Here is a 23,745-nt window from a genome sequence, read left to right on the forward strand (position 1 = left end):
TGTTAAGTAATGGTCACATTGCATCGCCTATTTCAAAGGTCTTCCCTGCACCCTCTTATTTGGTTGGGTTTTTATTTTGTTTGTTTTAAATCCAGCCCAGGTTTTTAAGTCTCCCCTGCTTGAATCCCTAGAAAAACATTCTAAGAAATACTGCTGTTACTTCTCAGTTAGTTTTCTTGAAAACCATACAATAGAAGAGTAATACTAAACAGTGGTAGGCAGAAGAACAATAGACAGACTCCAACAGACTTTGGTGCAAAGATTAATAGATGAGTGAGGCAGCATCCCTGCAGATAAAGGTGGCTTAGTGATAACTTCAATAAGTCCTTATCACACATTCCTCCAGGTATCAAAAACCAGAGGAACAAAGAAAAGGGTCAAAAGAAAAGTATAATTAATGAACGGTGGGGAATTGGAAGAAAAGAGATAAGTCTCTGGGCTGTAAAATGGAAAATATTTTGGTAAAAGAGCTTTTATCATCTGTCTTTTTCCCCACACTACAGCAAAACAATCTCATAGAGAGGACGAATAGAGTGTGGGAGCAGGAGCTAAACTGGGCTGGATATTTGACATGGGATTTGGCTGCACAAACAAGATTTAAGGAGCAAGTTATCTGGTCTGATGTGCTTCCAAGAAAATAGCCCCCAAAGAGATTTGCCAGGAGGTCCGCTAATCTTGGGTCTCAAGTCCTTCAAACTGGTTTTGAAATTTGAGAGAGCCTGGATCAAGCTTGGTTGGAAACAGAGGGAATTGATGTTTGGCCAGCTTTGTGCCCCAAATCTGTACAAACTGTCACTTATGCCGTAGAAGCAGTCAAAAGCCTCAGGTGCTAACCACAAGCAGCCTACCCTGTGTTAACTCTACCTTGAAGAATACACAAGTAATTACAGTTGATTAATTAGATCACATTATTAACTAGATCCACAGGGAGACATAGGCTATTTTCAGCATGACAAAACCTTCTTTTCTATGTCACCCAAAATAGCCATCTATTCAGCAACTTTTACGTGATAAAGGGAGATGGATTTGAGCCAGTGAATGAAACTCTATGAATGAACTGAGTGAGGAAGCACATGAGCATCCAGAAAAAAAAAAAAAGCTTAAAAATCATAGAGCTATGTTAAAGTGTGCTGCCATCACTGGGCTCGTGGTGCACATGTTCAACTGGATACTCAAGCAGAAGTGCAATGGCTGCAGTGATTGCAGAGACCAAGAGGAGCATCACTGTGCCTACAGCAGCCACAGTACCTGAATCTTGAGAACCAGTGGCTGCTTCACTCCTAGCCTTAAGGGGAGCTGCAGGGCTGCCAGTTAGGGAGCAAAATGATCCTTTTATATGTAAACTTCTCGTTGATTTTCCAGATCAAATGTGCTATAGCGAGTAACGCAGAATCTCATTATAGCATTTCATTCTTTTTTTCAAGAGACACGCCAAGTGAAAGCCGACTTTGAAATCACATATTTTGGGGCAAGTGTCTGTGGAATAGCTCCTCCTCTCTAAATTATCATCTATTTTTTCCAGCCAGTGCACTACTCTTTCCCAAACCGTTACACAAAGTGTTTGATGGCTGCATAATTAAAATAGCCTTAGGAGGAAGTTCCCAGAGACATCCCCAAGAGATCCAAGTGCCCAAGGCTTACGGACTTTTCAGCCAAAGTTAAGAGCACACAAAGTCTTTGAAACAAATTCAGCAAGAACAAAGTCATCCCAACCCTGCTACAGCCACCAAAAAAAAAAAAAAAAAAAAAAAAGTCTCTTTCTCCCCAGTCACTCTTCCTGCTCTGTGCTTCTCCTAGCAAAAATATGTGGGTAGTAAACCAAAGCCTAACCAGAAAATATCGGATTTTCACAAAGCAAGAACTGCTTAGGTTGGTATGATTTTGGAAACCACCACTTGCAGCTGTCTAACCCATCCCTGCAGCACAACCCTATCTATCTTGTAAGCCAGCTGTGGCTTCTGCTGTGCAAGCACTGGTTCACAAGGCTGTGCTGCTGCTGGCTGGAGGGTATAACCCCCTCAGCTACCCCAAATCACACAACCCCTTCCCCAAAGCGTACCAGGACTGTTTCTGCTAGCTTCCAGCTCCAGGGACAGCCTTGAAGAAATAAATGTGTTTACAGGAACTCAGAAGTGACTCGACACAGATTTCAGAGGCTGTAGGGAGAAAGACTTGGAGGTGGGTCCAACTAACAAGGATTGCAGTCTTACAGTTTGTTAGACTCATGCCCGAGATACGTTATCACTGTAATTACAATAAAGCATCTCAGAGAGCACAACGACAAAATGGTGTCTCTTTATTCTACTGCAGCTGAGCTCAGAAAAGGAATAAAGCACACCCTGCTCTTCTGTGAATGGCAGGGCCCTGCCAATTCCAAGAGGGGAAAGTAGAAAGCTGTCTAGAAATGATTATGCAAATTTCCTCAGTGGCTTGAGGGGGGGAATGACATTAAGGTCATTTTGCAAGACCTTGAATATTTTTAATTCAAAATATGTATCACATTTTAATCAAACCAGCTCTGTGCTATTTCTATCCAAGTAATTTGCATTCTGGCTATGTCATGGGGGCAGTTATGAGTCAGCTAAGCTCTCTAATATAATAACTATCAGAAAATTGTGTTGCATTATTCATGTTAATTATGCTGAACCAAACACTGTGGACAGGAAAATGTATTTTCCTTCATGATATTTTTTTTTTTTTTTTGCCTCATAGAGATTTTAAGAATTGATTGGACCAAGTTTCTTTCTTAGGATTAAACCTTTCAGACAACAGGGATGTCAGGCATGCATGTGCCTTTGCAAACAACAGGAGCTCAGTGTCTGGGTTTTTGTTACCTTCAGCTGGTGTAGCTGCAGTGTATAGATTTCATTTCTCCTTAAACAGATAAAATAAATAACAAAAGCCATTGCCCTGAATTAACAGCACGTTCAACGTTCACAAATACCTGCAACATGCAAAGGACGCATCTGTTAGGACAAATCAATTTTCCTGGCTTGCCTCTACTCCAGTCACTCTAGTATTTTGACTTCTGTCTTAAAATTTTTAAAGACAACTTGCTTTCTCATGAGGAGCCTTGTTAAGTATACCATCCACCCCATACCACAGGCATACAGAGACAACTGTAGATACCTGTACAGGTGTCTCTGGAATTCAAACTAGCATGAGCCAAATCTGTATGATCTTCACTATAATTCAGCTTCACCAGGGAACTCTGGAAAAATATCCCCCTACTATACCCCATTCCCAACCTATGCATTCACCCATCCTTTCTGCATTTAGACCATGTTCTTCCTGCAGCCAATACAATAAAAAAAATATTAAAAGAGACTGCAGAAGGTGAAGATGTTCCTCATCTACCCCACTGAAGGTAGACAACAAGGGACAGTTTCCTTGCCCTCCCTGTCTTCCCACTGCTAGCTGTGACGGAGGTTTAATACACCTTGTCACATTTTATGTTCATTAAACAGTCATTACCCCGACATTTTTGTATCAGGTCTCAGTTGCACGGAACTAATTGCATGAGAAAATCCTGATGTGAAGTGTCAGAGGCAGGCTCAACACTCGCATGTATTGTCAATAATCATTAGAAACTTCAGTGGATGGCAGACAAGAACATACAGTCAAATATTCTGATAGAATCAAGCAAATCCACGACTTCTTTGTACAGGTGTTTTGTTTTTTTAATAAACTCTTAGCAATTATTTTTTTCCTATATTAAGGATAATTAATTATGTTCCCTTGATTGCTTGCACTCCCAGAAACTCTTCGAATTTCTAAAGAAGTAATCTATAAAAGCAAACTGGTCTAGAAGCTGGGCTGCCACCAGCTATTGTTACCATCTCATCTGTAGGATGACATCAGTATTCCTGCTGTCAGAGCCTTATGACAGTAGCTTTCTGGAATGGCAAAGGAATTAATGGGTCAATGAAGACGTAGGAGAAGGGAAGAAAGAGAAGGATTTAACAACCCACCTTGAATTTCACCACTGTGACAAGCCTCAATGAAGGAGTTAGTTAACAAATATTAACGTGCCGGGGCTGGGAGTGCTACTTTTAATTCCAGGAAGCGGAGGAGGCTATGTTCCTTCTGCACACCAATCTATCACCAGCAAGTAACATAACAAAAAGAAATTTATCAACATAAAGTCAGCCGGTTCACAGCCATTTTGCTCCACATAATCTCAACAGCTCTCCAGAACGCCATTATCACCGTATCCTTGAGGATGTCTAACATAAAAGACTATTAGCTCCTGTTGTAGGTGTAGACCTGAACATAACCACTGGCAGATTTATGCTGCTACAAATACAGCTGCTTGATCAAGACCGCGATCAGTAAAGCAGATTGATAGTCTGAGCACACTTAACCCTAAAGGGCAGAGTGATAATACTTAGTCTTTATTACAGTAATTTAAAAGATATGCTTCGGATAATTATCATTGGAGGGTTTACATAATTCTAATTTGAGTCTCTGGTAAGTTTATTAATTAAATATTTGCAGATGCAGAAGGATAACGTAAGCATCCTGCAGAAATTTTAGAGAACGTGTGCCGTGGACAGCGTGTCGATGGGTGCCTTCAAAGTCAGAAAGCTGTCTTGAAAAGGACAGAGCCATAAGGTACCTTGAGCTTGATTCGAGAAGGCCTTTAAGCGTGTGTTTTCCCACAGCTTTCACCAAGGAAACTTGCAACAGCCAAGTTCAGCATACAAACTTGCCTCTGAATCAAGTTTTAATGAAGGTCTATTATCCTCATTTTTCAGAGCAGGCGCTGGGGACAGCAGGCAATTCTGAGTGCAGCATCACCGTTTGTTTTTAAGAAATGCAAGCTGAAGGTAATAAAACAATGAACTTGACATGCAAGAACAAATGCACATGCTTATACTGACACATGTACAGAAAAGACAGTTGCCTGAGAGTCTCTTAGCTTCTGGAAAGACTGCTGGTTTTAGTTTGGTATGAAAAAAATGTACCCAAAGTGAGACTGATTATTCAAGTCAAGCTTGCTGGTATTTTCTCCACGAATCACTGCAATTACCTAGCTAGGCATCATCAGGAGATACCCCAATTATTCTCTACACTACAACCTTAATTGTATTTAGAAGAAAAATGACTATTTGCTCAGGAAGTTGCAAAAGGACATGCCTTGAATGGAGCCTTGACACAGGTACAGGTATGTGATGCAGAGTAGCTGGAAGGGTTGAAATAAATCTGGCCTTGCTCAAAGCTACCAGGGTTGTGCCTGGGCTTCTGATTCCCTCTTTCTTTGGGAATCCAGGCCCTGATGCTTCATACACCTGCGTAGGTGCTCCCTCAAGCAGTCACTAAGTGGTTGTCACTGCTGCTATTATGATATTTTTATTTAGTGCTTTGACCCTTGCTAGAGAACAATACTAGCTCATACCTGCTGTCTCCTCTCTGCTCCGTACATACCTGCATGGCGTGTAGGTTCACAGGGGCACCGACTTCACGAGCCTGACTGGCAGCCAGCACAATTACCCCCAGCAACCATATACCAATTATCAGGTCAACGGAAGATGCAGTAATTCTTCTTAAGGACTTGAATAACCTTTTTACCAGCTAAATAAAAAAAACAAGGTCAGCCAATGCTAATTAAATATAATGCTGCTTTGTGCAGCAAAAGCAAAAGACGAAGCGAGCCCATTAATGAGCTAACAAAATCAAAATTAATGGTTTTATGTAACACCCCCCCACAATTGATTATTTTGCACTAAGCATCCCAGCACACAGCAAGTTCCACAGGCAGAAGATTACCGTGCTGCTGTCAGTGTAACCTAAGAATCCATCCAACAAGTGGGGCGTTAAGGGAGGAACAATGTCCTGCACATGGCTAGGACAGTGGCAAACTGGGCAATTCAGAGAGCATCCTTGTCCTGCTAGTTCCCATCCCAGCTCCCGTTTAATTGCTTAGGGTTGGTTCCTATTACACAGCACCATTGACTACATGTACAAAAAATCTGAGGTTTCAAGCACTAGTTGTAAATGCTCCTGAGGTAGGTGTCTGCACCAACCACAGATGACTATGACCTCCCCTAGATACTTAGAATTATATTAAGCCACTAAGAGTGAAAATTCACAAGCCAGTATTTATGTAATTTTCATCACTAGAAGAAATCACACAGTTTCCTCCAGGATTTCCTAGGCTTGTCTGTAGTGTTAGAGCCCTTCAAGTCTGCCCCAGGTTGCATTGCCCTTAACCTAGACCTTAGCTCATGAAGCCAAACATACAGACTGGCTGTACCATGACCATGGGATTCAGATGGCTGAAGTTTGGTCTGTTTTAAGGACCTTAACTTCCTATTTTTTGGGACAAAAAAATCAGAGCTCTTACAGAAGTGTCAAGGTATGTCAGAGGGATGCATATGGACAAGCTTTTACGACTACTCATCTTTCAAGTCAGCTATTCAGCACCTTCAAGTCTAAACCTGCTAATAAATTTGGAAGATGCTTTGCAAGCATTCAAGTAAGTGATAATCATGACTACAAAGACTGCTGAAGAGCAGCATAAAGTATCAGATTTGAGAGGAACTGAGATTTGTGTTTTTTTTTTTCCTATTTTGTGTTTTTTTCCTACTGCACAGCCTGAGCTTCCTGCCTCACCGAGGGTATGCTGGAAATTCAGGCTAAGTGGTACACCACTGAGGCTGTCGAGCTGGGACCTGGAGGCTCACAGTGTCTTCCCCTCCCGTGCAGAGAGCATCACCTGTGACCTGTGGCACAGCTCATGCAGAAAGCCTCTCCTCCACAACAGGACCTCATTTGCTCCAGGTTGACCTTGCTGGCCTGCAGTACAAAGGTACATGACAAACACATGTAAGTGGGGGTTTCTTATCCATTTTGATTACTCAAGGGAAAAAAAAATAAAATCTGTGGTTTTTAACTTGATTTTTCACCCATATTGAACCCTCCTCAAAAAGAAAGAAATTCTTGGCTAAATGATGATGAATTTACAATGGGAAACTATAAATCCATCTTGGGGTACAGAAGGTAGTACAAACTGCAAAAACAAAACTTCCACATCAGTCTTGGTTCACAAAGATCGAGTTCACTGCATCCATCTCCACTCATTGTTCTCTCTATAAATCTCTTTTGCTAAGAGCAATACCAGGTTTCCCAGAGGCATCATTTACTGTTACAAGCTCCATTCTTCATCTGATTTTGTGCAGACAATTATTCCAATTTAGGAACGTTTGTTTTTTTTTTATTTAAAAAAAAAAAAAAAAGTTTGCAGCTCAGTTTTTCAAATAACCCAAAGCTTTAAACAAATTGAACTCAGGCATCCAGCTCCAACATCCCATTTCTGAATCTGAAAAAGTCTCAGATTTCCTTTCCCTCCTCCATTTCCTTTGGCATTTACAAATCACAGAGACACTTCACCTAATTTAATTCATGTCACACTTACTATTTCCTAACTTCCTTAAAAAGTTTTCTGAATACTTCTATCCCACCACCACCCTCCCATGAATTTCCCTTCTCCCACTGCTCACTGCAGCAAGGGCAAGCAGCCACAGCAGAACCCATGCCATAAGCCCTCATCTGTGAATGGGCTGATTTAGGTTTCCAGCTTGCCCAGATTTCTCTACATTTTTGTTCCCTTCATGGTCTCAAGATGCATGCCTCAACTGAAAGCTCCTTCTGGCATCAACTATTTATTTAGATAATAAACTCAGAGGCAAAAGCATTTTATAAGTACTTATCCAGCCAGGCCAGATGGGACAAACTTTGGAATTCTACCAAAATAAAATGACTAAAAAAAAAGGTTTCATTCACTGCGTCTCATTACTGCCAGCTTCTCAAAGCACTGCCAGGGATGAAGAGCAGCACAAAGTTTGCTTTCCCATCAGAGCGAACTGAAAACGTGTGATTTTCATTGTGCCATGACCATGTAAACACACAATTACTGCTAACAGCGACCAGGAGCTGCAGGACACACGTTTACCTTTCCGAGCACTGCGGTGCACCTCTGTCCAGAGGAAAGCAAGAAAACTGGCTGGTGTTGCTGAAGAACTGCGATTTGGAAAGCCCAACGGTGTTTTCAGAAAGTAAGCTTCCCTGCAGGAGACAAAGATGAGATGTGACAATTACTGCAGAACCATCTATCGGAAGGAACACTCAACAACCTAAAAATGTCAGCTCTTGTCATGTTACTGACACTGCCGGTGATTTTAATTGCCTTTTGTCCTTCTCAAGTGAGCAATAGAGAGGACAGGTGGAATATTAGATTTTAAGTCCCTGGAAGTTTAGTCCAACAAACATAAAGCAAATGTAAAATCCTTGTCGTGTCCTTTGCAGCAAGTGAGGCTGTGAAAGCGCAACTTCACAAAGGCAGGGCTGGGAGGAGAACTTCTAGTGGGATAGTTTTGTCCAAACACCCTTAAAATTACAACACGACCATGTTTTGTTCCTAAAACCTTGAGCATTCGTACTATTTGAGAACATGAGGCAAAGAAACTGCTCTGTGAAGCTTGCTTTGCTTACCCCATCTGTCACAAACAGACAGAGTAAACCAGGGAATGGTAACGGAGAAACCAGAAATTAGCAGTTTTCATAACCAGATTTTACATTTTTCCCCCACAACCTATAAATTTGATATTTTCCATCAAGTTTCCAAATGTATTCAAACCTCTTAAAAAAGAGTAAACATTTCCTAACAGGAGGGCATCTTCTGTTCCGAGGCGATGTGTTCTTTAAGCCTCACAAAACCCAAGATTGAGTTTAGATTTGATGGCATCATTTTGTAAATCCTTTGTGTTGGTCGATTGCCTTGGGCATCTGCACTCGTAATTCCTCATACAACCGTGTTGCAGCGTAGCTGTAGAGCAGTAAGATTTGCACGCATCCTCGTGGCACTAAACCTTTCCAGTATTTACTTGGAAAGGATGCATTTCCAACTTCAGTTCAGTGGTTCCTCCCGTGTTGTCAGGGCATCCATCAGCCATGAGTACCCGAGCATAAATCCCTATAAAGTTAGAGAAACTCAACTCTGAAAGCAAATATCTCAGCAGACAGCACCAGGATCTCCCAGACCACCACAGAGCGCATCCCCCTGGCAAAACGCTCTTCAGGAATCTGGCAGTGGATGGGCTCATGGAGAGAAAACTCTGGGAGATCTGTCTATTAAGGCCTTCTGTGTGGCAAATTGTATTCAAATATATGGAAAAGATGCACGAAGCTTTCTGTTACATTGCCTGACGTTTATGACAGTTGAAGCTAGCTGTTACCGTGAGGATCAGCGATGGCTCCAGCTGGTTCCAGTTTAAAGGAGGTTTACTGGTGCAGGGAGGGCTCACTGACAACAGCTAGGACGCACAGCAAAGCGTGACATTTCGTTTTTAGGGGATCAGGCGTTCCCAATATTGGTAAACTACATGAGCTGAGCAGGAGGGAGATGCATTCGTCACAACTGAATCAACATGATTCTTGGTGGCAACTCTCTGGAAGCCTGCAGAGAATAAATTAAAGAGGAATTAAGTATACACAAGCACAGAAAATACACTTTTTAAGTACCTGTAGAGATATGTATGGCTTTCCATAATCTTTAGCACGTGATGCTCATGTATCAGAGGTTCCTGCCCTTCTAGCAGCAAGAGGCAAAGCTCCTCAGCTGCTGCGGTTCATTCAGCTTGGTCTGTTATCCCAAACCACAGCACGAATGCAAGACGATGTGAGCTGCAAGGAGCAGACACACACTGAGCTGGGAAGGAGAGCTGTGAGCAGTAAAACCTGAAAGCTCCGGAGCTAAACCCAATAAAATGTGCTGCCCCTTGCAGGATTTGCAGCCTCATGGAAAGGTTCCCGTTGACTTCAGTGAGCTCCAGGTCACGCCTCGGGCTTTTACAGGAATCCTGGCTCCCAGTGCCCATGTCTGGCCTGAGTTATACAGTGCGCTGAGGTAATTTATCCAAATAACCTGGCAGGCCAAAGGTGGTGGTCCTTGGAATCAATTCCCCTCAACCATCCCTTCCAGCTACGTTACTGAAGCACTAAATACCAGGCACAATGTGCTGGGGGGGGGGTAAATGATGTACAAGAGCTGTTAAGGCTCGGCAGATTTTTGAACAGTCCTCAAGACTGAAGAGAGAAAGCATAAGAAGAGTCTTTTTGCCAGTTTTCAGCCCTGTATACACTGCAAATTCAGCTTACTGTTCTTGAAAGGGAAGGAATGTGGAGGTTTCAGCATCAGCTGGGAAGTTCAGAAGGATTTGGTGGGTTCACATCTTGAATGGGAAGAGCCAGCTCACCCAAAAGCACATCAGCTTTTGTTCCAAGTCAGTACATCCAACTCTGTTTAGACAGACACACGTACAATTAAAAATTAAAATAAAATAAATACAGTCAAGATCTTCAAGAAAAAGCAGTCAGCTGCACAGGATTCCCTTGAAAGGGGTTAAAATTGGAAGAGGTTTGTGAACAGATTACTCCAGGAAAAGCAGAGACATAAGTTTGAGAAGAAAGGTGTTTGGTTTAAATTTATTGTATTATTTCCCCCACCAGGTAATGCCTTCAGAAAAGTTGGAAACTTGGAGGAATCTTTAGCCTTTGCAAAGGAAGTTTCTGCCACTCAGGATGCTTTGTCACATCAACAGAGGCAACTCACTGCATTTCTTTCCGAACAGAGCAGTGAATCTCTGACATCAAGAAAACGTTCACAAAGAAAAAAGTGAATTAAACCTAAAAATGTTGTCTGGAGACAGCAATATAATATCTACACAGCTCTTTAAATCTCAGGAGCCTTACCAAGCTGTGGGTGGGGCAGACTGAGGACATTTATGACGTGCTTTAGCATCAGGCTTTAAACCAACTTTGAAATTTCAAGCTTGTTTTTCTTGCCACTTGAAATACAAATGTTATTCCTCCTTTTTACAACTTCTTACCCTAAAAGCTGCAGAGTACAGCCGGCACCTAAGGCTTCTCGGTCCACTGAACCAAACCCTGGATGGCTGCTAACAAATTAATTTTGACAGCATTGGTATCTATAAAATAAGGACACCTTCACTTATTTTATAAACAGAGGAGAAAGTGCTTAAATTTCCCAGCAAATGAATAAAACAAATCCTGCTTCTGATCAGTTCAAGTGAAGAGCCAAGTGATTAACCATCACTTTGATTGAACTCTTTTATTCCTAGGACCTTGGGCTGTCCTAGAACCCAGAGAACAGGACAAACCTCAGCTTTTGGAGAAGAATTGGGCTCCAAGAGGCTTTGAATCAAGGCTTACCTACAGAACACACCAAAATGGTGTAGGATGGAAGGCAGAAATACAAGTTATTGCAGCTGTGTAGGTGCAATGCACACGACTCATGGTCCCTAAGGAACACAGTGGGATGGCTGGCAGCAGCAGGTCACATAGTCCTGGGATAAATGTCTCATTTCCTTGGCATTTATTACCAAAACTGTAGCAACAGCTTGATTTCTTTTCCTTCTCTCTCCTCCACGCATGCTGAGAACTTCTCCAAAGTTACTCAAGCAATATATTTCTGGAGGTTAATTCAGGACAAAAATCCCAGGAAGCAAATAGCACAGAAACTACCAACATATTCCCTTTTTTATTGTTTCTGACAATCAGTAGTAAAATGTGTTGCTGCTACCAAGGGAGCCAGTTCTAGCATTACTCATTTTACATTAGGGTCCAGAAGAATAAATCCTTCCAGAGCTCTTGCTGGCATTAAGCTGAAACATAAGTCTAGATTTGTAAAGGAAATGTATTAAACAGATGAGACAGCAGCAGAATACAGATTTAAAGGAGAAGAGAGACGTATCCTCCGGCCCTGTGTACTATTAAAGAGTAAACAGAAGGGAACCACATGGAAACAGCTGAGCTGCAAATAAGCATCAACTAATACATAGATGTGTCACCCTAACACGAAATAAATCGCTGTATTTCATCCTGTTCTGCTTAAAATCTGGAAGCTTCTGCAAGAGCAGATCAAGCGGTCCAGGAGAGCACCCAGATGGCTTGGATGGAAAGTGCCCGAATCTTGTTTCCTATAGAAAAGAACACAGGCAGAATACAAAGTTTTCTTTTCAGCATGAAAACAGTGCCGGATTAGGACTTTGTCCTCCTGGACAGGATGGAGGAACGTGTAGGGAAGTAGCACAAAGGAAATAAAAGGCAAGTACAGTTTGAGGGATACGTGTGCAGGTTTAAGCACCCCTTCTGGGCACAGCAAAAAACAACTGGTGGACCACAAATGCATTTTTTTGTTCTTGTTAAGTTCACAGGGCCACTCCACAGCCACAACCCAGCTGGTTTTGCTGCAGTGCTAGACAAAAAATAAAAATAAAAAAATACTCCAGCAAAGAGAAAGGATGATCCAGCTGTACAAGCAGGGAATGGAAGTCAGGAGCTGTGGCAGCTTCGGGATTTAGCTCTGCCAGGTATTCCCCGTGTGCTCCACAAAACCTGGATCCAGCATTAAAGCAAGTCAACATTTTTTCCTCTTCATTTCAGAGCCTGTGGGACCACTACACAGCCCAGCCATGCCAGGGTTTAGCCCCTACTAGTCCTTAACGCTACAAGATCATAAACTTGACCACTAAACTCGCAAAAAGTATTCGGTCACGAAGAATCAGCACGGCTTGGGTACAGATGACAGAGCAGAGATGCCCAGAATGTCCCAGGGATGCTATGAAGCCACGGAGCATATTTTTAAATCAATTATCCTGGACAATTTTACGAACAGCTGCAGAGATCAAGTAAACTGTACTCTCTAGGTTTACAGAGAGCAGGCATGAAAATTGCATGGAAATAGGGTAATCAGAGGGGTTTTCTCATTGTTGTCACTGCACAAAGCTGGAAAGTACTCCATTAACCTAGGCTCCAGGTGCAGCAAACCCTATTTGAAGTAAGGAATCAGGACCATTATACCCTTAGGCAATATAGCTGGCTAAAAAGCTTCAGCAGACCTGCACAATTATTTAGCAGCACAAAGCAACTCCTAACCACTGTCCCCAGAGCTCCTGTAAGAGATGCTCATGTGACAAGCAAGCTAAGTGTTCAGTGTCGAAGCCCTTCTGACACATATTTTGATCACAGGCAAATTTGTTTTATGTATCTAAAGGTAAACATACTAGAAATAGAAGTCTACGGGATTTAAGGTATCCAAAAATTAGAGTTTAGAAGAGGAAATAAAAGAAGTCAGAGGTCTTGAAAGGATTTGATTTTACTTCTCAGTACTCCTTACAGGGTATTTGGTATTGCCCAGTGTAGGTGTAATCACTGGCTGCTTCTTCTTTTCTTTCTTCTTTCCTTCTTTCTTTTCCTTTTTCTTGTATCTTGAGGCTCCTTTTCCATTATGACCAAGCCTGCTGCAGGAGAGAGAAGCCCTGCCCTGCTAACACTGCTCCAGTGTGGCCGCAGGGTTTGCAGCAGCAGCTGTTGGAGCTCACAGGTGCTGGCACTGCCTCTGCTCCTGAAACGAGGACTTCAGCTAGTGCAGCCACAGGCTTTTGTGGTCTCTCAGCTTCCTCACGTGTTAGTTATCCACTCCTTGTGCCCATTTGTTATGTCAGCCCATAACAGACAAGGGTACACACCTCTTACCATGAAGACGAAGCTCAAGGGGCTGCACCGTGCTGCTTGCATAAAACAGGCGGATTATCACTCCCAGTCCTCCCCCCACTGCAGAGCAGAGGGAAAACCAGCAAGGGACAAAGAAAGGTCTTCAAAATCAGCATATCTTTGGGGCCTGATTAAAACCCAGCTCAGATGTTGCATCGTTTCCTTGCCTGTCACACCAGGCTGCTCCACACAGCTGTTTGAGCAGGAGAACAAAATCAAATTGCCTGTGCTGCCCAGGCAAAAGGGAGTGAAAAACCACCCTGGCTGTCAAGGTGGGGAAAAAAAGATCTAATCCATGATGTGCCAAGGGCTGGAGCCATCATAGGAAGCATCGAGCCCAGAGGAACAATCACAGCGTGACAGATAACACAGCGGCACTGCACCCACAAAGGAAGCTGAAAGAGAGGTGGGAGCTGGGTGCTGGGGGAGAGGTGTCAGCCTGGGTTACATCGGCACGCTTCAGGAGATCACCCACAGGTCTGTCATGCACGAGTCTCCCCGAGCAGTGCATTAACAGCGAGCAGGGAGGTTTGCAAGTCACACCGACAGCCCAGTGCAGGCCCCTTTGGTGACAATATCATCTGGGCTAGGCAACTGAGGCTGCCCAGGGCTGAAACCTGATCTGCAGACCTTCAGAGGAATTGCACTTCGCAAGGACTTGATCCAACCCTCCTTAAATAATTGATTTTTTTCCCTGCTGTTAATAAACATTATCTGCAAAGATATGGTGCCTTGTGGATGACTGCCCTTCCAGAAGCTTTATAAAAGAGTCACCCAAGCCAAGGCAGCACACTGGAAGCAGTGGCTGAAATGCAGTTCCAGGGAGCTCAGCACCAACAAGCCAACCAAAACCAGAAGAATACAGACCACGAATGTGTTTCCTTGCACAAAAGGGCATCCTTTTTCTGGCTACAACAGCAGAAAGGCTGTTCTAATAAGCTGGCATAAATCATCAGCTGAAGATGCTGATTACCAATCCTCCATCCATTCCTTCTTCCCCTGCAGCCCGAGTGCTCTACCAACACTCACAAGCGCAGAGCAGCTTGTCGAGCCCACGGTGCCTGTTTGTCACCATTTAAGAACGAAGATATTCCTGTGATAGCCCAGAGAGGCCAAAAGAAGAACAACGTGACAGCCAGCTAACCCAGGTTCTGTGCAGGACCTGAAGATCTCAGCAGGGCACCGCCACACATGCAGGGCTTGCACATCCACAGTTTTGCTGGGCTCCTTCCAAGGGGAACATGCGGAGTTAGGCATTCACACCACATCCTGCAGAAACAGGTGCTCTCCCCCTCCTTTCTACTACGAAATTGTGAAGTGTTCATTCACATTTAGAGCTTGGCACGGGAAGAGAAAACCCAAGGCTTGTCTATAGCTCAAGATGTCTGTGTGGGTGAGAAATCCATCATCACTTTTCCCACCTGCTCTTGGAGGCCACATCCAGCGTGGATCTTGAATATAGCAAGCACTGCTCAAGGTCTTGGTGTGATCTTCAGCAAATCTTTACTATCTCGTCCCTCAGCCACGTAACTCAGATAATGCTAAATTCATCTCTGTGCCCTGCGGGAACACGCAGTGCTCTCCTGTAGAGGACTTCTAAAAACACAAAAGCTTGTAAATTTTGATTTGATTTGTTTTCAAGTTCAGTTGCATTGTTCAAAAGAAACTTGTCTGTGGCACCGAGTAATATGCTGCATACCTGAGCGAGGCAAATTTGAGCACTAAGCTGTTTAGCAGCGTGCTGCTCAAACAGCTGGATTCTTCATGAAAAAGCTGAATATCAAAAATCATGATATTTGGGACCATGTCTTAAGAACCAATATAGATCTATTAATAGAGAAATGAGAAACATCCCATAGAATTTCATCCAGATTACATGAATCAAACAGGGGACACTGAATTGTTCAGAGAACGTAAGCAACCCAAAGACAAATAAAACAAACACTACTGCTTAAGTGTTCCTAAAAAATAAAGATGCTGCTCAAGGGGGAAATTATAAGCCCAAGTGCTTCAGTTCCTCTCAGCAGAAACTTGTATATTAGTCAAAACTCGGTGTATTTCCAGCCACTGAGCTGTGTTGCACATAATTACAGGGCGGGGATTCAAATCCACTCTATTTGCTTCGCTTAATCCTATATAACGTTAATGTGGCACGGCACACGCAACATTTATCGTGAGAAAACGGATTAGGAGTCCCCTGCCACAGTAATAGCCCAAACGACAGCAGTGTTTTACCATCACGCTACATGAATAGCGGCCACGGGTGATCATAAAGAAGATTTGCAGGTACAAGGGAGTACCCATCACGTCTGCATCCAGCGCAAGTCCACAAGGGCTGAACTACGGAAGGAAGGTACCAAAAACGGAGCTCCAGACAAGAAAGGGTTTCCTCTTTTCCATCAGGAATAATCATTTGCAGCCTAATGAAGAATTTTACGCAAACCGAAATAAAATGGTTTGTTTCCACTTGAGTTGGAGAAAGCTGCATTTGTTACTTAAGCAAAACCTTATAAAATAAGTCATTTTAATTGTAATGCTTGTTTTAAAAATTTAACAATGGCAAAATTGAAACTGTTTTGGTCTGGCACCTAACACATGAACCACACACTTGCCTGGAGACTGCCATAAAACTGAAAAATAATCGTGGCAGAAGAAGATAACCAGCCTCCAAGTGTCTCTACACCTGCTGAAAGAAGCTTCATCGACACATCTCTAAACACAGGCCAGCTTACCAAATTCCCTCATACTTACAGAAATACTTCTGGGCTATTCAGATCCCAGCATTTAGTTTTCAATTGCTTTTTTAATGAAGCTTTCTTCCAAGTCTTGACACAACAGATTATTCCTTGATAGGATGAATTAAGGTCTATACAGTCTTCTGAAGCATCACGTTTAATGACTATTTACTTCGAGCCAGGGTTGTAAATTGTTCCGTTTCAGACTTGATACACCCATGCTGTTAGGGAGCTCAAATATTCTCCTAATATCGCAGCAGAATCTCATTAACCTGCTTGTTTAAGGGTATTTATCCTTTTGACTCATCCGACGTGCTTCCTTTATAGTCCTTTAAAGTTAATTTAATTTCTACTGGGGATAAAGAAGGCGGCTGGGGGAGACTGGTCACATATTCCGACTGCGTTTCCTTCTGGCTCCAGCTGCTGACACCCGTTTGTGGCAGCCCTACCTGAAGTGGAAGCTCTTGGAAGCTGCTCCTACCCAGCACCAGCACCATCCGCTCACCAAGCAGCCCCTGCAACAGAGTTTAAAGGAAATTCCTTGAGCAGCATTGCAGAAATCACCCAGGGAAGGCTCCAGCCACCCTCCCGAGGTGGCATTTACAGATTTTATCTGCAGCTCCACTTGTTTGCATTGTAATGTCGCCGGTTTAAGGAGCTACACAAAGCTTTACAACCATAGGAATAAACAGCACGTTGGGGCTTTATTTCCTCCTCTCTCCTCAACTGGCAATGCTGCCGAGGATAAAAGGATTAATGCACAATTACCTCTGACATAAAGAGGTGGCAAAAAGGCCCAGACCCTCTGCTTGCAGCGAGCAGTGCCCGATCTGAAGCCCAACGATGACACCAGAAGCCTTCCTCCTGAATACCTGGACAAGTTACTAAGAAAACGTTTCCAAGCACTCCATCATCCCCTGGGCAATGCCTCGGAGCACATGCGATAGAGCCCGACCCAAGCACAGCAGACAGGAGAAATTCACAACCAAGATTTGCTGCGGTGCTGAAGGCGAGCCGCTGCACAAAAACTGTCGGCCCAGCAGATCTTTTATCTGTGCAGCAACGTGATCGCTGCTGGAGCATTTTACAGCCTCCAAAGAGGTTCTAGGAACAGGGAGAGGTCAGCAGTTTTTTCCTCGAGTCACTCTCCTATGAATTAACACCGTTTAATGAAGTTAGTGCTGTGCTGCAGCCGACGGTTCAATGGGTTGTGTTTGAAGTTCAGCTCTCTCTCTAGGCTTTGGTTTGGCTTTGTCCACAAGAGGAGGGCAAACACAGAGCAGGCTGAGCAGACAGCGCTGGTCCCGAGGTGCTGAGCCTTCCCAGTTCTCCTTTCCCAGAAAAAAACCCACGTGCTGAATGCGTTCCCAGCCTCAAGGCAGTGAATGAGGTGATAAATGGTAGGGAAGTAGCTGTGCTATTTACAGTGAGTTCATTATTAGCATCAAATAACACATTAACATTTGTTTTATTAATGGAAAAATAGAGCTTAATAACCTCATCCATTGCAGGCAGAGCAATGCAGGGCTTAATCAAAATTGTGTTTCTTTCAGACATTTTTTAATCAGCAAAGCCGACCGTCCTATACTTGGGCTAAACAATCTTATCTTTAATCACCAAAACTTACTATATCCCCTTCATTACATGCTTTCCTCCCAAAGCAATACCCCTGCAACGTTTAATTATGCAGTACATTACAAATCCATCACCTTTACAGCACCAACAGGTGTATATGAAGAACTTCTTTCACTGCGAGCACGAAGAGTTTTATTGTACACAACCTAAATAATGCAGCATGTTATTTGAGTTAGTTACTCAGCAAGACTATTAGATTTCAAGACTCATATCTTTTAAAAAGGCTGTCTTTTAAAGCTCATCTTGCGTTAAAGACACGAGCACCTACTGCATTTTGACAGCTGTGCTGTCCACATGTGTCTGCTTCCATGCCCACTGTGAGCAGACACCCAGCATCCAGCAAGCTTCCTGGCATCCAGGTGGCTGTAATGAAGTGACCTGGGAATGGTTTCCTTCAGAAAAATAATAATAATTATAAAAAAAAAGATGCTGCATTAATTGAAGCCCTCTCATCAGCAGTATTTGGCTCTCCTCTTTGGGGTGGCATTTGTGGCAAGCTGCTTGGTCTCTAAGCTCAGCCTTCGCTTGTGCAACAGATAAATTACACACCACCACCTCCTTACGGGGGATCTTAAAAACAAATGCTCAAAAATCAACCCAACTCCTCTTGGATTGCGGGTCTCATTGCTAGAGATGATGAACTAATAGGATTTCTACCCTACCGCAGACTTGTGCTTCATGTAAGTGGTTGTTCCACGTAGCCTCTGTGGGATCTGCGGGACCAAGAGCAGAAGCAAAGCCTTCTGTGCTCTAAACCCACTTCTTCAACTGTCCTGAGCTGAAAACTAAGCCAAGGCAGACTTCAGGTAGGGCACAGACAGAGAAGTTTGGGGTTGAATAAGGAAAAAGCAACATTAAAGGTCTGCCTTCGAGACCTGGGGACGCTCAGAAGCTTCAAAGGACAGGTTAGATGTACAGCCTCAAAACAACCTTCCAGGAGCCCCTCAAGCCTTATTTTTTCCATCAAAAGGTAATAGAAACTTCGTTTCCGATGTAGCACAGGAAGGGAAGAAAAGGGCACAGAGCTAAAACCTTCCAGTGTGGAAAAGGAGGTTGAAAAAAAAAAAAAAAAAAGACACAAGACTTATCTGCAGGGTTTGTAATCATTTCTGGCTTCCTCTCATCTTGTTCCAAGAACTGATCCAGGCTACGACCTAAGCCTCCAGACTGCTCTGTTTTACACTCTGCTTCCCACTTCATACATGATCCCCAGAAATAAGCACCGCAGAGCACGCTCTGACATCGCCTCTAAAACACCTTCTGCTGGGAACTGTGCCAGGGTACGGCTTTCCGAGAGCTTTGGGGCTATTTCTGCCCGTACCGAAGCTGCTTTATTTTACGAGAGCACATGAAAAGGGATTTGGGATGACAGAACTTAGCCCCAGCAGAGAGAAAGTTTCGCAAGTTTGACAACAGATGATTTTAAATGCCCCCAAAGGATGTTTCAAGAAAAAAAAAAAAAAAGCATTAAGTCTTCAAAAAACCTTTTGCATGCTATTTTGAAGGCACTCCCTCCACTGTTACAAACCCTCCATTTCATGAAGGGAATATCAAAAGAACTTGCACATATATTCTACAGGTAAAAGAAATCCACATCTCTGCTGTTTTGGCCTCACCAGATTACAAGACGTCCACCTGGACACCAAAAATACAGCCTGCAAAGGCTTTGGGAACAGAAATTTAATCACAGCTGCATTTTCCATTTCCATTCCAGCTGTGTCTCTGCTTGCTTACAGCAGGGCTTCGGAAAGAAGGCAGGTAAGATAACAGGGACTCCCAGACTATTTCCAGCTCTGTCTCCACCCAGTGGTCTCAAGCAGTGACTTAAGAACCGCAGGGCCATGCTGTGGTTCACATCTGAAATACAGAAAAATTATATACACATTTCTTGCCCGTAAGACCAAGACATTGCTCTGTACAGCAAAATCTGCGCAGAGATAAAAAAAATAAATAAAGAAATATGTAAAGAGAGATTTCTAGGTGGCTTAATTTCTTTGTCTTACTATGAGATCTAGCTTAATTCTGAAGCTCAGCCCAGAAGCACTTCCATAAAATGCATTTGTGTTTCAACATCTTGCCACACATGCTTCCTCTCCTTGGACACCAATTTCAGTTATAAAGAAGCTGTCCTAGCACGAGGCCCACTGACACGTCTCAGCCAAGTCCGGAGCTATAATTAAAGCTTGCATGGGAGGAAGGTAGGTGGCATCAGGCTTCCAGCTGCTGTTTTTAATATATTCTCCTGTCGAATGCAGAAGGCCACGTGCGATGCAAGCAGCATGCTCCTGCTCCGTCCTGCCTGTGCCTTTTAAGAAGGAGCGGCTGCTAATTGGCGATTAACCACCTTCTGCCAGGGTGCACGTACCCAGCAGAAATGTGATTGCTACCCCTGTGATAAGAAAAATGTGATTTATGCTACAAGCCTCTGGCAAGCCTGCTTTGCACAGCCAGAGGGAATGGTTTCAGGCCCTTGGACCCTGCGCTTCATTTGCAAGGAAGTGGGGAGTTTCAGGATTCGCCAAGGTTGCCAACTTTTGCAACCACAGCCTGAGGTTTTCTCCCCTCACCCCCCTTCTGGCTGCGAAGAATCAATGCTTTTATGAAATAATTTCAAGTCCTTAATGTTTGCAAATAAAAGGATAAAGAGGCAAAGACTGGAGCTACTGCACAACAGACAGGAGGTTCCTGACCCACATAAACATCTCAATCCTGCTGATACTCAGAATGGAAAAGGATACACAGTGTTAAAAATTATATACCCAAAGCTATGGCTAGAGCAGCTGCAAAGTCAAGAATATAGAAGCTCAAGTTGGCTCAGCACCATCCTGAACGAAGCAGTAATCATGTACTAAAAGGTCTTTCTTACCCATCTTTCCTCGCTGCCTACAGCCCTGGTGGCTGCCGATGTCCCCATGCAGTGACTGCTCTCCAGGGGCTTGCTCCAACCAGCTTCCAGAAGGTGAAACCACAGGTTTAAGAGGGTTTCTGGATTTCTTTGGAGGTTTCCCATTCCCTCACCCCTGTGCTATTATTTCACACTTAAATATTTGCACAACAAACAAGCAACAAAGAGGAACTCAAGCTGCTAGATTTACATGCACAAAACAACAGACCCAGAGCAGATAACCTCTCACCAGGTACATTAGGCACCCCAAATTAAATTTGGCTGTGTTTTCTCACACTTATACTCACAAACAACTAGAAATTGGCCCGGGTCTGACAGCAGGAAAAATAACCTTTGTGTCATACAAATCATGAAACCTTAAGCAACTTCATTAAGTGTTTCCATACTCGTAGAGCAAAGGAGAGAACAGTTGGGAGCTCACTTTTACTGAAACCTTTGCTTGTGCACAGATCCCAGCACTCGTGGTCAGTTGTTAATATGGCCAGGAGCTGCTAGGACAGCAGATCTTTACAATGGGATTGATAAGGATAATTAAGATCCTTAACTGTGACAGCCAAGGGACAGTGTCTTTCAGAATAAAGTGTATTTCCCTGGTTTATCTGATAAACAACAGGGCTCTTCCCTGGATAGGACATTAGGTGGAAGTCCAGTGAATAATATCTAAATAGCAGAAGGCTTCTGGGTGCTTTAAGGGTCAATTTTCTCTTATATCTGAAAGCAACATTAATGCTTCCTCTTAATGGTCCGTCGCTTTTTCACTTTTGTTTAGTCCCCTAGCTCCATCTAGTGCCAAAACGAAACAAAAAGCCTTGTTCTTTCAGCAACCTAAATAAACCTGGTCCTCGAAGACCAAGGCAAAGCAAAACCAGTTTGCTTCGTGCCAAGTTCTGTAACTCCGTGTCTCTGCACAGGGATTTCTGCTGATCCAACACCCCAGCCACAAAGGGCTCGCAGCCTGCGCTCAGAAAAACCCATCAGGCAAAACACAACTAGCAGGGATTCCCAAAGCAGCGTGCAAGCAGGAAGATGAAGAGCTCGTCTTCAAACAAAATCCACATTATGGACAGGTAAACTGCAATATCGAGACTTTTCCCGGAGGAAAAGCCTGATTCTAGCAGCTTGCTTTCTTCTCCCTCGGCCTGCTTTCAGCAGGAGAAGGGCATTACCTTGTGCTCTTCCAGCTATTACACTTCGATACCATCACAATTCATGATTCCCTTCCGACAGCGATTTCATCATTTTAAAATGTATTTTCATTTCAAAACGTCCCCAGAGATCCTCCCTGAAACAAATCATCTTTAAATAAACGTTTGAAGGCGCACCTTATAAATGATGAATAGCTTTTTGTACGGTTCCTGGAGCTATTTTCCAGTGGCAAAACTTTAGTAAGCACAACCAGGCAATATTGCTGCAATAAACAGAGTCCTAGCTCTGCCATCTCCAAAACTCACGACATATAAAATATTCTCTTGAAACTCTTAGGTACAAACTACTTGAAGTATTCGATTTTTCAGCTCCATCATCTAAATTACTGTAGAGGAAATCCTGAATGATTTTCAGTAAAGGTGGCTTTTGGCAAAATAAATAAATAAATAAATTACTGGAAATTTTGAAAAACATTATTAAAAAAGAAAACGAAGTCAGAGTTTTTGCTCTTCCTTCCTATTACCTTTCCTTAAGTGTAAGTAGATGGGGAGGACAAATGCATTGCATCTAAATTGTATTACGCTGGGATCAGAATCTGGTCTCCAACATCTGCTAAAATGTTACTGAGCAAAGGCTAACTCCAGTGACACTTCAGACCTTGCAACAGCCCTAGTTTTTATTTTCCTGCACTGAATGCCAGATTAGATCATTCAATCTCAATTAGATCATCAATCTCTACTGCTTTAATGATTTTTCTACTCTTCTACAGCAAATATCCACCGCAGCAAAGCAGGCAAGGGAAGTAAGGGAAAAAAAAAACCTCTCCTGTGATTTATATTCCCCATACAGGAATTGGGGCTTTTCATCTAGGAGAGTCAGGGGGGTCCTTACCTGGCATCTACACCCTAAACGAGCTGCAGCCCTTTGGGTCCCCATTACAGCAGACTTTTACTCATCCCATTACTCAAGGTAGAAACACTCTGTGGATTGGAAAATCCCCAGTATAATTTAAGCACTAATTAAACAAATGGATTTTTATCACAACTCTTATGCATTTACCCAGTGCAGGCAGCGTCCCCTAAGAACAGATATTTTTCCACATGCTCATTTAGGAACGTGATAGCATTACAATACTGTGCGTTACCCTACTTCATGTCAGGGAGAAGACCATGCTGCCCAAGGAGTACATGCATGCAAAATAAATTGAGTTTTATCAAATATAGTCCTTTTTTCTTCTGAAAGAATGAATGAGTCCTTCCAAATCGATCACAGGGAGGTAAAGGTGAGACGGAAGGACAGCTATTTGGTAACGTGCTGCCCACAGCTACCATTACTGCAAAGCTGAACTTATGAAAGTTCAGAAAGGATAACCAGGGGCAACACCACTGGAAAGTTAAATTAGACCAAACCTCACTGCACAGAGTATTTTCTCATCACTACCTTTCTACCAGAACCACAGCACAACCTCTGGATCTCACCAGGCCAAACTGCCAGTAGCTCAGTTTCCTCCCCACACACGTATTTAACAATTCCCCACCACCCGTTCCCCTGAAGAACTTGGTGCAATCGCTGCCAACCTTCCCCAGTCAGCGCCAGATTAACTTGATAGCTCTTCATGCTGGTTTCGGTGATTCTGCCCCAGATGAGTTTGGGAATGATGAGATTCTTTGTACACAGGCCCACAGAGAAAATTTTCCAGTAGTTTAGATGATGAGCTGGTGTTTGTGACTTTATTCACAGAAAATAAAT

The sequence above is a fragment of the Netta rufina genome, assembly GCF_964035555.1.
Source record: "Netta rufina genome assembly, chromosome: 27".
NCBI classification, from domain to species: domain Eukaryota; kingdom Metazoa; phylum Chordata; class Aves; order Anseriformes; family Anatidae; genus Netta; species Netta rufina.